Below are 14907 nucleotides of genomic sequence, written 5' to 3' on the forward strand. Positions count from 1 at the left end.
TAAACTACATGTCAAGTGCCTCTGTGCTACCATTGCGTTCAATTTTGACAGTAACATTCAGATTCCACAGTAAATTTCAGTTTCGACAGTTAAGTTTAGAGTCAACAGTTTTTACCACATCTGTTGTAGTCAGGTGGTTTTTGGTGATGTAAATTTTACATCTATTTTACATCATCTATTGGAGATGCTATTAGAATCCAACTTGAGATTGACGATGTCTGTCTTGTGCTACTTCAGCCTTGACGTCTTATGGCTCACCGGAGTTGCTCCAACGACAGAACGATCCATCACAACAGAGCAGTGCCCTGAATAGTATCTCTGTCTAATATCTGGTTCACCTAGGGTATGCCTATGTTGTTCATCTTGGGTGGGAAACAAATAGTAAAGCAATCATCATCTGTCTTTTTATTAAATTAAAGCAATCATCGGCCTTCTATCATTATTTTTGGATCCATCCACTGGTTGTTACCATCACTCTAAATTTCTGCATGCTCTCCTTACATATTCTCACCATATTTTTTTCGTATGCATGTCAGATATTGTACACAGTCATGCTGAACATGTAGAGAAAAAGAGAAGAGTTTTGCGCGGCAATACAATGTCATGCAGACATCGCTCCATGGTGGGTTCAATAGCAAACCCTCCCACCCCTCTCCGGATTGCAATCCAGAGGAAGATATGTGTTCTGAGGCGGATTCAGATGCCGCTGACCACTTGTATTTACCCCCAAGGTGTTTGCTCTACCTTGGCATGATGATGTTAGTCATATCATGCATATGTTGCCTTGCGGTGCCTACTTTTGGCATCATATATGTCATCTGCTTAGTTTAGACATGTTCTATAATGCCACCTGTTTAGTTTCTATATCATATATGGGAATTATGCAGTCTCATGTCTTTTAGCCAGCCATAATATATGTGAAATGTGCAATGCCATCCTATTCAAGCAGGAATCATATATTTGAATGATATCTTGCCCGTCCTTTTCTTCATTACATTTCCATTTGTCAACAATGTTTGTACATTAAACTACCCTTCCTGTGAATCAGCCATTTGGGTGGGAGATTGAAAAATCTGGAGTGAAAACAAGGCCTTCAGAGCAGACAGTGCTACCTATCGAAGCAGATCTCTTGTTGGGTCCCGATAGCTCCTCAGAGATGGATTCAGAGACAGATGACCAGTTCTATTCCCCACCGAGGTGTATGCTCTAACTTGGCACGGTTATACTGCTCTATCATGCATATGGTGTCTTGCATTGCATAGTTTAGACATCATATACACAATATTCAACACCATGTTCTTAGTTCAGACATCATATCGAATGCCCTCTGTTTAGCATATAAATCACATATGTGAATTAAATGATGCGATCCTGATTACTTATAACATGTAGGTGAATTATGTCATGCGATCCTGTTTAGTTATTCATCATATCTTTGAATTATGTTATGCTATGCTATCCAGTTTAGATAGACATCATATATGTGAAATTATGTCATGCTATCCGTTTTAGTTAAACAATATACATGTCAACTATTTCATGCCCTCTTTTTTCCACACTATCTATTGCATCTGTCTCTCATACAATGTCTGTACATTCAACTATGTTTCCTGTTTATCAGCCATTTGAATTGGAGCGGGTGATGCCAGTATCTAGCGGACTAAAAACACGGTCTTCAAATAAAACATTGCTACCTCTTGGTGGAGATAGCACCCCGGTTGTACATGCACGAGAACCAGCCCTACCACACATAACCCAAACTCTCGCAGATTGTACCCCTACTACGATGGACAGAGAACCAGCTTCACCCAATCTAACCCCAACCCCAGCAGATAGTGACCCAGTTCCTGTTGACACAACACCATCTCCACCACGGAGCTCCCAAACAAGAGCAGTTAGTAAGGCAGCTCCAGTGCCCAGAGGGCCAGTGCTACCACGGCGAACCCCAACTCCACCAGTTAATACGCCTATTCCTGTGGAGGAAGCACAACCAGCTAGTCGTAGTTTAGCATATATCACATTTGATGTTGTTAAATCGTATGTGCGTATCTTCCCATCTTGGAAATATTATACTGAAGATGAAGGAAAATGCCAGTTGCAGGTGTTTGTCCAGGAGTTATGTGTAAGTAATGTTATTCATGGCAATTACTTTGCTTTGTCCTATACATCCTACCTCCATGATGGTTATAATACATCAAAATTTCCCATTTTTATCTATAGAGAAGGACCGATTTGGAAACTCAGGATGAGGTAACCTGTGCTAATACCTCTGCTATCTTCAAGAATGCTTGGTGGCAGTATCGGAATTACCTGAAGAAAACGTACTTCACGGGCAAAGATACTCATCAAATTCCCTTATGTTCTCCTGAGACACATTTACTAGACGATGACTAGGAATGCCTTGTTCTGTACTGGTCCCGAACCAAGAATGTGGTAAGGTCTATGAGCTCATTTTCTATTTTGAAGTACTATATTCTTGCGTTTTACTGTACTTTGTTCATGTAGAACAAGTGCCTAAACCTGAAGAACAACTGTTCTAATTTACGATTCCATTGCTATCATAGTTCAAAAAGCGCTAGGCGTTAATTGTGCGTTTTGCCACCGCCTTGCGCTTTACTGACCAAAGCGCATGCTTATGCGCAGTTATGGACAGATTAAGCGTAGTTATGTGCAATGCGTTTTGCCAACGCCTAGAGCCTAGGCGCTTAGGCGTGCCTTTTTTAACTATGATTGCTATCGTGCATACTACTTTGCTCTTGTATCACTGTATTTACTCATACAAAATTATTTTTAAATTGAAGGATCCAATCGAAACTCAAATGGCACAACAGGTATGTTCACGCATGTTTCTTTAATAGGTTTGCTCTTATCAATAGCTCTGTTAATTTCAATTTCAATTGTGTATACAGTTGACTTCTCATATCATGCACATTACTAGCATCACAACAGAGCCAATAGTGTTGTTGTACATGTAGACCCGTGGTACCCATCTGAAATCTTGTTGTGACGTGTAGTTTCCGACGTTTTGTATTCTTTCACTGCTGCTTTGTCTTGAACTGATATGATTTGAACCGTGTCTCTATTTTGATTTGGCAAGACAATGCAGTGACCATAGGACATAGATATATGTTTGTTTGATGCTTTTATTATGTACTAGTACTTGGCAATAGAAGACTTGGTAGTTTAATCCTGTCCACCTTACTAATGAACTGGTTCACCGAAATGAGTTTCATATACTAGTATGTGCTAAACCTGTTATGTGTCTGCTTGTTTCTTCTTTTAGAATGCTGACAGAATATTGGGGAAGAGTGCCTTATTAAACAATGGTAAAGGAAGTAATGCAGATAAGGTTCAGGATAGTGACACATCCTTGTTGGTCTCCAAGAAAGCTGATAAAACAACTAAGGAAGGCTATCTCGAAGACAGTGAGACAACCCCAAAGTCCTGTCTTGGTTTAGTGTTCGAGTTACTAGCCACTACCGCTTGCACAAGCTATTCAAACTCACTGTCTGAATCAGTTCGGTTTCTTGAGTCTCAACTACAAGCTAAAAGACATCGATCAGCTGTGCTGCGACAAGAAGCGGCAGGACTGCGGAAGTCCCTGGAGCATTCAGATGTATACTTTCTGGTGCAACAGCAAGCGTTGGAGGATTTTAGCGCCAAATAGGACAAAGCTAATAAGCTTGCTAATCTTATTGCCAACATGGTGGATACCCAGGATAACGTTTCTTGAGCTCTTCTGAAGTTGTTTCAGTTATGCTCTTGTTTTGCTGCCGCGTTTATTTGCACTGGTGGCCAATTTTGACGGCCAATGTATGTAATATGCTGCTTTGTTCCCTATATTTGCACTGGTGGCGAACTTTGATGCCCAGTGGATGTAATATGTGTAATAGCCGTGATATCCTAGCGTAAGTTGCTTGCTTATTTATTTCCTTATTGTCTTGTTTATTTTTTTCGTGTAGTCAGTGCAGTTCTTTTTCCGCGGTTTGCTAGTGGCCGCAATAACCTATTTTTTATAACTAGGTCACAATAACCATGGGCTACATATTTACTGTAGTTAACATGGGCCTCCTACGGGCCGTAGAAACAATGGGCCTTCTAAGGGCCATAGAAACAATGGGCCTTCTATGGGGCGTAGAAACAATGGGCCTTATACGGGCCGTAGACACAATGGGCCTTCTACGGGCCGAATCATCAATGGGCCTTCTACGGGCCGTATGATCGGTTGGCCAAACAAGGGCCAATAACAGACCACATTATGGCCGTAAATGGGCTAGAGTTGAAATCGTCCGTTCATGGGTTGACCATAACGGGCCGTCGTTAATCGGCCGTATATGATGACGCTATGAAAACGGCCCAACGTATTAACGGGCCACAAACGGGCCGACTGTAACCATGGGCTGAATTTGGCCCACAAGCAGAAAATGACAGTAACGGGCCGTAAGTAACCGAATGCTGGAAATGAGCCCAAGAATAAATGGGCCATGACAAGGCCGAAAGATAACATGGGATGGAAACGACCCAACGGAATAATTGTCCGTTAATGGGTATAAAGTGATACACTATTCATTACGGGCCAGTTTTATCACGGGCGTTAATGGGCCGAGAGTTACTAAGGGCCTCATATGGGCCGAAAGACGTCATGGGCCATACATGGGCCGGAAGTTAAAACGGGCTGGAATTATATTGGACGGCCCAGATGACGCTACTCGGCCTAATTCGGATAGGCCGTATATGAGCCCTGGGTTAGCGGGCTGTAAATGGGCTATATGCGAACAGGCCGTTAACAGGCTTGCTGTCGGCCTTTTCACAGAAATGGGCTTCTGTTGGGCCGTGCCACGTATCGATGTATCATAGGCGCTTTGGGTCCAATGAGTGGATGACATCTGTCCCAACGGTGACCCGAAACGTGTTTCCTCCAGCCAATGATGATTTTACACGTGGAAAATCCCCATTGGTCGGGGCTGTTAACGGGTTATCGAATCCAAAACCGGACCCGATATCTTAACGGTGTTCCGTTACGGTGGATGCCACGTGTCGGTCACCCTTGACGAAAGCACTTCTGTGACGCGCGATTTATCGTCATGGAAGTGGACACTTCCGTGATGATAATTTTGGTATTGTCATGGAACACTTCTACGACAACACAGGTATGACTATCTTGATTCTGTCATAAATTTGCCATGAATGTACATGCATGACATAAAATGTGACCTACTGTGACAAACACGTATCATCACGGAAGTGTATTTTTTGTAGTGGTGGTACGGTAATCCTGTTCTGGAAGTCATGTTACAAGACCATGACAAACCTACGAACTATGAGGAGGCGATGATGAGCCCAGATTCCGCGAAATGGCTTGAGGCCATGAAATCTGAGATGAGATCCATGTATGAGAACAAAGTATATGGACTTTGGTTGACTTGCCCGATGATCGGCAAGCCATAGAGAATAAATGGATCTTTAAGAAGAAGACTGACGCCGATGGTAATGTTACTATCTACAAAGCTCGACTTGTTGCAAAAGGTTTTCGACAAGTTCAAGGAGTTGACTCGATGAGACTTTCTCACTCATATCGATGCTTAAGTCTGTCCAAATCATGTTAGCAATTGCCACATTTTATGATATCTGGCAAATGGATACCAAAACTGCATTCCTTAATGGATTTATTAAAGAATAGTTGTATATGATGCAACCAGAAGGTTTTGTCGATCCTAAAGGTGCTAATAAAATGTGCAAGCTCCAGTGATCCATCTATGGACTGGTCCAAGCATCTCGTAGTTGGAATATACACTTTGATGAGTTGATCAAAGCATATAGTTTTATACAGACTTGTGGTGAAACTTGTATTTACAAGAAAGTGAATGGGAGAACTACAACCTTTCTGATAAGTATATGTGAATGACATATTGTTGATCGGAAATGATGTACAATTTTCTGGAAAGCATAAAGGAGTGTTTGAAAGGAGTTTTTCAAAGAAAGACCTTGATGAAACTGCTTACATATTGGGCATCAAGATCTATAAGAGATAGATCAAGACGCTTGATAAGATTTTTCAATGAGTACATACCTTGACAAGATTTTGAAGTACTTCAAAATGGAACAATCAAAGAAGGAGTTCTTGCCTGTATTGCAAGGTGTAAAGTTGACTAAGACTCAAAACCCGACCACAGCAGAAAATAGAATGAGAATGAAAGTCATTCCCTATGCCTCAGCCATATGTTCTATAAAGTATACTATGCTGTGTACGAGACCTATTGTGTACCTTGCCATGAGTTTGGCAAGGGGGTACGATAGTGATCCATGAGTGGATCACTGGACAGCGGTCAAAGTTATCCTTAGTTACCTAAGAGGACTAAGGAAATATTTCTCGGTTATGGAGGTGATATAGAGTTCATCGTAAAGAGTTACATCGATGCAAACTTTTACACCGATCCAGATGACTCTGAGTCTCAATCTGGATACATATTGAAAGTGGAAGCAATTAGCTAGAGTAGCTCCATGCAAAACATTGTAGACATATAAAATTTGCAAAATACATACGACTCTGAATGTGGCAGACCCATTGACTAAACTTCTCTTACAAGCAAAACATGATCAGACCTTAGTACTCTTTTGGTGTTAATCACATAGCGATGTGAACTAGATTATTGACTCTAGTAAACCCTTTGGATGTTAGTCACAAGGCGATGTGAACTAATCACGTAAAGATGTGAACTATTGGTATTAAATCACATGACGATGTGAACTACATTATTGACTCTAGTGCAAGTGGGAGACTGAAGGAAATATGCCCTAGAGGCAATAATAAAGTTGTTATTTATATTTCCTTATATCATGATATTATTAATGCTAGAATTGTATTAACCAGAAACTTGATACATGTGTGGATACATAGACAAAACACAGTATCCCTAGTAAGCCTCTACTAGACTAGCTCGTTATCAAAGATGGTTAAGTTTCCTAGCCATAGACATGTGTTGTCATTTTATGAATGGGATCACATCATTAGGAGAATGACGTGATGGACAAGACCCATCCGTTAGCTTAGCATGTTGATCGTTAAGTTCTATTGCTATTGCTTTCTTCCTGACTTATACATATTCCTTCGACTATGAGATTATGCAACTCCCGAATACCGGAGGAATGCCTTGTGTTCTATCAAATGTCACGAGTAACTTGGTGATTATAAAGATGCTCTACAGGTATCTCCGAAGGTGTTTGTTGGGTTGGCATAGATCGAGATTAGGATTTGTCACTCCGAGTATCGGAGAGATATCTCTGGGCCCTCTCGGTAATGCACATCATGATAAGCCTTGCAAGCAATGTGACTAATGACTTAGTTGCGGGATGATGCATTACGGAATGAGTAAAGAGACTTACCGGTAATGAGATTGAACTAGGTATGAAGATACCGACGATCGAATCTCGGGCAAGTAACATACCGATGACAAAGGGAACAACGTATGTTGTTATGCGGTTTGACCGATAAAGATCTTCGTAGAATATGTAGGAGCCAATATGAGCATCCAGGTTCCGCTATTGGTTATTGACCGGAGACATGTCTCGGTCATTTCTACATAGTTCTCGAACCCGTAGGGTCTGCACGCTTAACGTTCTATGATGATTTGTATTATATGAGTTATGAGATTTGGTGGCCGAATGTTGTTCGGAGTCCCTGATGAGATCACGGACATGACGAGGAGTCTCGAAATGGTCGAGAGGTAAAGATTCATATATAGGATGATAGTATTTGGACACCGTAAGTGTTCCGGGGATACCGGGTACGAATTGGGTCACCGGAAGGGGTTCCGGGCAACCCCCGGCAAGCTATATGGGCTTAATGGGCCTAGGGAGGGACAGACCAGCACCCGATGCGCCCCTCCACCAGGCCGGCCAGCCCTAGGGAAGACAAAGGAGGAGGGCTAGCCCCTCTTTCGTTCGCCTTCTCAAGGAGAAAGGAAAGGGGGGGGGGGCGCCACCTCCTCCTTCCTTCTCCTAGTGCCAAAACAAGGAAGGGGGGCCGAATTGGGGTGGGAGCCCAAGTAGGATTCGGCCTACTTGGGCGCCCCCCTGGCTGCCTCTTCCCCCTTCAAACCTATATATATATGGGGAGGGGGGCGCCTAGATTACACACAAACATCTGTTAGCCGTGTGCGGCGCCCTCCTCCACAGTTTACTCGTCCGGTCATATTCACGTAGTGCTTAGGCGAAGCCCTGTGCGGATCACTTCACCATCACCACGCCGTCGTGCTGACGGAACTCTCCCTCGACACTTTGCTGGATCAAGAGTTTGAGGGACGTCATCGAGCTGAACGTGTGCAGAACTCGGAGGTGCTGTACATTTGGTGCTTGATCGGTTGAATCGAGAAGACGTTCAACTACATCAACCGCGTTAAGCTAACGCTTTCGCTTTCGGTCTACGAGGGGGTACGTGCACACACTCTCCCCCTCTCGTTGTTATGCATCTCCTAGATAGATCTTGCATGAGCGTAGGAATTTCTTTGAAATTGCATGCTACGTTCCCCAACACTAACGGCCGACCCCCTCCTCTCTCTCTCTTCTCTCTCTCCCCGACCGCACCCCACCGCACCCCGCCGCCCCGCACCCTGCCGCCGCCCCCAACCGCACCCCGCCCCCACCGCCGACCACACACCGGCCCCGCCCGCCGCCCCCTGCCACCGCCACTTCGCCCCTCCCCCCCCGCCGATCCTGCACGCCGCCCCGGCCCACTGCTCCACCCCCCCCGACGCCGTGCTGCGCCGGCACACCGCCTTGGCCCGCCGCTTGATACGTCTCCAACGTATCTATAATTTTTGATTGTTCCATGCTATATTATATTCTGTTTTGGATGTTTAATGGGCTTATTTATACACTTTTATATTATTTTTGGGACTAACCTATTAACCGGAGGCCCAGCCCAAATTGTTGTTTTCTTGCCTATTTCAGTGTTTCGAAGAAAAGGAATATCAAACGGAGTCCAAACGGAATGAAACCTTCGGGAGAGTTATTTTTGGAACGGAAGCAATCCAGGAGACTTGGAGTAGATGTCAGGGAAGCTTCGAGGAAGCCATGAGGCAGGGAGGCACGCCCCCCACCCTCGTGGCTCCCCTGACCGACTTCTTTCGCCTATATATGTCCATATACCCTAAAAACATCGGGGAACAGAATAGATTGGGAGTTCCGCCACCGCAAGCCTCTGTAGCCACCGAAAACCAATCTAGACCCGTTCCGGCACCCTGCCGGAGGGGGAAATCCTTCACCGGTGGCCATCTTCATCATCCCGACACTCTCCATGACGGGGAGGGAGTAGTTCACCCTTGGGGCTGAGGTTATGTACCAGTAGCTATTTGTTTGATCTCTCTCTCTCTCTCTCTCTCTCTCTCTCTCTCTCTCTCTCTCTCGTGTACTTGAGGTCTTACGATCTTGATGTATCGCGAGCTTTGCTATTATAGTTGGATCTTATGATGTTTCCCCTCCTCTACTCTCTTTTAATGGATTGAGCTTTCCCTTTGAAGTTATCTTATTGGATTGAGTCTTTAAGGATTTGAGAACACTTTATGTATGTCTTGCATGTGCTTATCTGTGGTGACAATGGGATATTCACGTGATCCACTTGATGTATGTTTTGGTGATCAACTTGCGGGTTCCATAACATTGTGAACTTATGCATAGGTGTTGGCACACGTTTTCGTCTTGACTCTCCGGTAGAAACTTTGGGGCACTCTTTGAAGTTCTTTGTATTTGTTGAATAGATGAATCTGAGATTGTGTGATGCATATCGTGTAATCATACCCACGGATACTTGAGGTGACATTAGGGTTTTGGTTGATTTGTGTCTTAAGGTGTTATTCTAGTATGAACTCTTGAATAGATCGATCAGAAAGAATAACTTTGAGGTGGTTTCGTACCCTACCATAATCTTTTCGTTTGTTCTCCGCTATTAGTGACTTTGGAGTGACTCTTTGTTGCACGTTGAGGGATAGTTATATGATCCAACTATGTTATTATTGTTGAGAGAACTTGCACTAGTGAAAGTATGAACCCTAGGCCTTGTTTCAACGCATTGCAATACCGTTTACGCTCAGTTTTATCATTAGTTACCTTGCTGTTTTTATATTTTCAGATTACAAAAACCTATATCTACTATCCATATTGCACTTGTATCACCATCTCTTCGCCGAACTAGTGCACCTATACAATTTACCATTGTATTGGGTGTGTTGGGGACATAAGAGACTCTTTGTTATTTGGTTGCAGGGTTGTTTGAGAGAGACCATCTTCATCCTATGCCTCCCACGGATTGATAAACCTTAGGTCATCCACTTGAGGGAAATTTGCTACTGTCCTACAAACCTCTGCACTTGGAGGCCCAACAACGTCTACAAGAAGAAGGTTGTGTAGTAGACATCACCGCTCCGCCACCCGACGCCCCGCCACGCCAGCACACCGCCCCGGCTCTCGGACGCCCCACCGCCCCGACCCGCCGGCGTCGGCCTCGTCCACCTCCCCCACTCCGGTGAGCCCCCTCCCCCTCTCTTTTGTTTTCAATTTTTTTCTCTGTTAATTAGTTTAGTTTAGTTTTTTTTGTTTTTTGAGGTTTAGGTTTAGATTTAGTTTAGTTTTGGTTTTTTCTGTTTTTAGGTTTAGGTTTATATTTAGTTTAGTTTAGGTTTAGTTAAGTAGAAAGAAGAAATATGAAAAAAAAATAAGAAGAAGAAGAAGAAGAAGAAGAAGAGGAAGAAGAAGAAGAAGAAGAAGAAGAGTAAGAAGAAGAAGAAGAAGAAGAAGAAAAAGAAGAAGAAGAAGAAAAAAAAAGAAGAAGAAAAAGAAGAAGAAGAAGAAAAAAAAAAGAAGAAGAAGAGATTAGGGGTGCGTCGGCGCCGATAGAACCGGGTTGAGGTTAGGGGTGCGTCGGCGCTGACGGAACCAGGTCGAGGATCACCGGTTGCCAAGGGGTCGAGGGTCAGGGCAGAGGGTCGAGGATCGCCGGTCGCCGAGGGGTCGAGGGGCGAGGGGTCGAGGGTCTAGGGGTCGATGGTCGAGGATCTTTTGGTCCGAGTGCTGACCGACTGTTGTCATAGCATAATATGAGGACGTCCCCAAGCTGAAGGCCATGAGCGTGGGTGAACTGCTGAAAGCACAAGTACTCCATGGGTGATTTTGGTAATTAAGGTCAACTTATCTCTTGTTGGACTAATATTTTCATCTAGTACATTTCAGATGAGTTCAACAGTGGAGTGGCATGGACAAGAGGATGTGGAACCCCTTCAAGATGCCAAGGACAGAAGATTGGCAAAATCTCAAAATCTCAAGACTCTACATTTTCATTTTAGTGATCCAAGATCACATTGAGTCCATAGGAAAGCCAATACTATTAAAAGGGGATGAAGTGTTGCTAAATGGCTTGGTTGCTCAAAGTGCTTACTGATATGCTCCAAAGCCCTCAACCACTTTCTCATATCCACATATGTCCTAAACCTAAAGTCAAACTCGGCCCAATCGATTTGATCTATCCGGCGCCACCGAGTTCACTTGACATAGCCACTGCCAGAAACCCTAATCAGTTCGGTCTCACCGAGATGGGCTTGCAAACTCTTGTTGCCTGTTGCAATTATTTCGGTCTCACCGAGATATGCAATCAGTCCCACCGAGTTTGCTTGACCAACTCTGTGTTTTGCTTACTACCAAAATCGGTCTCACCGAGTTTGTGTAATCGGTCAAACCGAGTTGAGGTTTTACCCTAACCCTAGTACATCGGTCCCACTGAGTTGATCATATCGGTCCCACCGAAAAGCCTAACATTCACATTTTGAACTAAATCGGTCTGACCGAGTTTCACTATTCGGTCCCACCGAGTTTGGTAAATTGTGTGCACCGGCTAGATTTTGTGTGGACGCTATGACAGAGAACCACCTAGTCATGTGTTGAGACCAAGATATTCCAATCCAACCACAAGAATCTTGATCTCTAGCCTTCCCAAATTGCTTTCCACTCAAATCATCTTTCCACCAAATCCAAATCTATGAGAGAGAGTTGAGTGTTGGGGAGACTATCACTTGAAGCACAAGAGCAAGGAGTTCATCATCAACACACCATCCATTACCTTTTGGAGAGTGGTGTCTCCTAGATTGGTTAGGTGTCACTTGGGAGCCCCCATCAAGATTGTGGAGTTGATCCAAGGAGTTTGTACGGGCAAGGAGATCGCCTACTTCGTGAAGATCTACCCTAATGAGGCAAGTCCTTCGTGGGCATTGGCCATGGTGGGATAGACAAGGTTGCTTCTTCATGGACCCTTTGTGGGTGGAGCCCTCCGTGGACTCGCGCAACCGTTACCCTTCGTGGGTTGAAGTCTCCATCAACGTGGATGTACGATAGCACCACCTATCGGAACCACGGAAAAAATATTCGTGTCTCCAATTGCGTTTGCACACTCCAATCCCATTCCTTTACATTCTCGCAAGTTGCATGCTTTACTTTCCGCTGCCCATATACTCTTGCCATGCTTGCTTGATATGTATTGTGAATGTATAAACTTGTGCTAAAAGTCCACCTTAACTTGTAGAAATTAAAAACTGCTACTTTTCTTTGTTGAGGGTCTAATCACCCCCCTCTAGACACCTCTTCTCGATCCTTTCAATTGTTATTAGAGCTTTAGTCTCCATTGCTTTGGTTTAATCACCATTGGGGGAGGATGGACGAGTCTACGTTGGGGAGTCTTAGACGTAGAGTACCCATACTTGATGGAGAGTTCTTTCATGAGTGGAAAAATGAGATGCTTGAGATTTTCAACGAATATCATTTGAACAGGTACATTAGTACTCCTTGTGCGCCCCTTGTTGATCCCTTGCATCCTACTCCCGATGAGTCTATTGAAATGATCCACAACCTTAGAACTGTCAATCTTATCACTAGAGGTTTTCCTAGAAACTTTGATTCATTGCTTGCCTAATCTTGACTGTGCCTACACCATATGGAGATTTACTAAGGAACAATTTCCAAACTATTCCTTGCTAAATCTAGATGTGATTCTTCATAAGTCTATTGCTTTGAGTAAGATGAATTCCAATGATCCTAAGTTTGGTGATTGTTTGTTTGAGCTTCGTGACCTGATGCGTGCCAAAGGAGATGTTGGAATCATTAGCAATATCATCTCCGAAGCCATTAGAATTCATAAAGATGAACATTGTGATGATCACTTATCTAACGAATCACTCTCTCTAGGAATTGATCAATCACAAGACGATGTTGAACATGGATACTATGATGAGGATGATGATAGTGACTTTGATCTCGATGAGTCTATGAGACACTTTGGTCTTATGGCTAATCTTCGCGGCTACATGGCTGGAGGAAAGGAATGGGTTCTTGATAGTGGATGTACCGATCACATGACCAGAGACAAGGATATGTTTCGTGAGCTAGCTGAAAACGACTGTCCTCGAAAGTATGTCAATTTTGGTGATAACTCAAAGGGTAAGGTGGTTGGCCTTGGTAAGGTGGCCATCTCACATGATAGCTCCATACAAAATGTTATGCTCGTTGAATCTCTTGGCTACAATGTCCTATTTACTCGAGTAGATTGCCAAGTGTTTCGAAGAGATAATCACAATATGGTCTTTACCGGTATACGTAGAGGTGATCTTTACATTGTTGATTTCACTAAAAAGGCTCAACCTAGAACTTGCTTAATTGCTAAATCTTCTAAAGGTTGGTTGTGGCATAGAAGGTTAGGTCATGTGGGCATGCAAAATCTTGACAAACTTATTAAAGGTGATCATATCCTTGGAGTTCTCAGTTACGTACACGCCTCAACAAAATGGAGTTGTTGAGAGGAAGAACCGGACTCTTATTGAGATGGCAAGAACGATGCTTGATGAGTACAATATGCCGAAACACTTTTGGGCGAAAGCGGTTGAGACGGCTTGTCATGCAACAAATCGCCTATATCTTCACAAGCTACTCGGCAAGACGGCATACGAGCTTATCACCGGTAACAAACCCCAAGTTGGATACTTTCTGGTATTCGGCTCAAAGTGCTATATTCTTGATAAGCATCGTCGTTCTAAATTTTCTCCTAAATCTCATGAGGGTTTCCTACTCGGTTATGGCTCAAACTCTCACACTTACCGTGTCTACAACTATTTCACCCGAAAGGTTGAAGAGACGGCAGATGTGAAGTTTGATGAATCTAACGGCTCGCAAGTAGAGCAATTGCTAATTGATGTAGGAGACAAAGACCCTTCAGAAGCAATCCAAGACTTGTCTATTGGCAATATTCGTCCAACGGAGGTGAAGGAGAGTACCTCGTCCATCCAAGTGGAAGCTTCTACCTCACGACAAGGTGAACTAAGAGTTGACCCGGAGGCATCCACAAGTGGGACACGCCAAGAAGAAGAAAACGAGGAAGTACACCAAGATGAACCTCATCAACCTCCTTCTCCACCTCGACAAGAGAATGACAACATTAACAACGAAGAAGGCCAAGAGGAAGAACAAGATGATGAAGAAGATGTTCCACCTGACCCAAACAAAAGCTCTCACGAGTTAGAGCAAGATTCTCACGAGACCATCTCGTCGAACAAATCTTCAATGATATCCAAACCGGGAGAATCACTAGCTCTAAAACTCGTTTGGCTAATTTTTGTGAACATTATTCATTCATCTCTAGCATTGAACCTATGAAGGTAGAAGAAGCATTGGAAGATCCGGATTGGATAAATGCAATGCACAAAGAGCTACACAACTTTGAGGGGAACCAAGTGTGGACATTGGTTGAGAAGCTCGACAACAACCACAACATCATCGGTACCAAATGGGTGTTTCGCAACAAGCAAGACGAAGATGGACAAGTCGTTCGCAACAAAGCACGTCTCGTCACCCAAGGCTACACTCAAGTCGAAGGTA

Source organism: Triticum aestivum, chromosome 6D (assembly GCF_018294505.1).
Source record: "Triticum aestivum cultivar Chinese Spring chromosome 6D, IWGSC CS RefSeq v2.1, whole genome shotgun sequence".
In the NCBI taxonomy this organism is placed as follows: Eukaryota; Viridiplantae; Streptophyta; class Magnoliopsida; order Poales; family Poaceae; genus Triticum; species Triticum aestivum.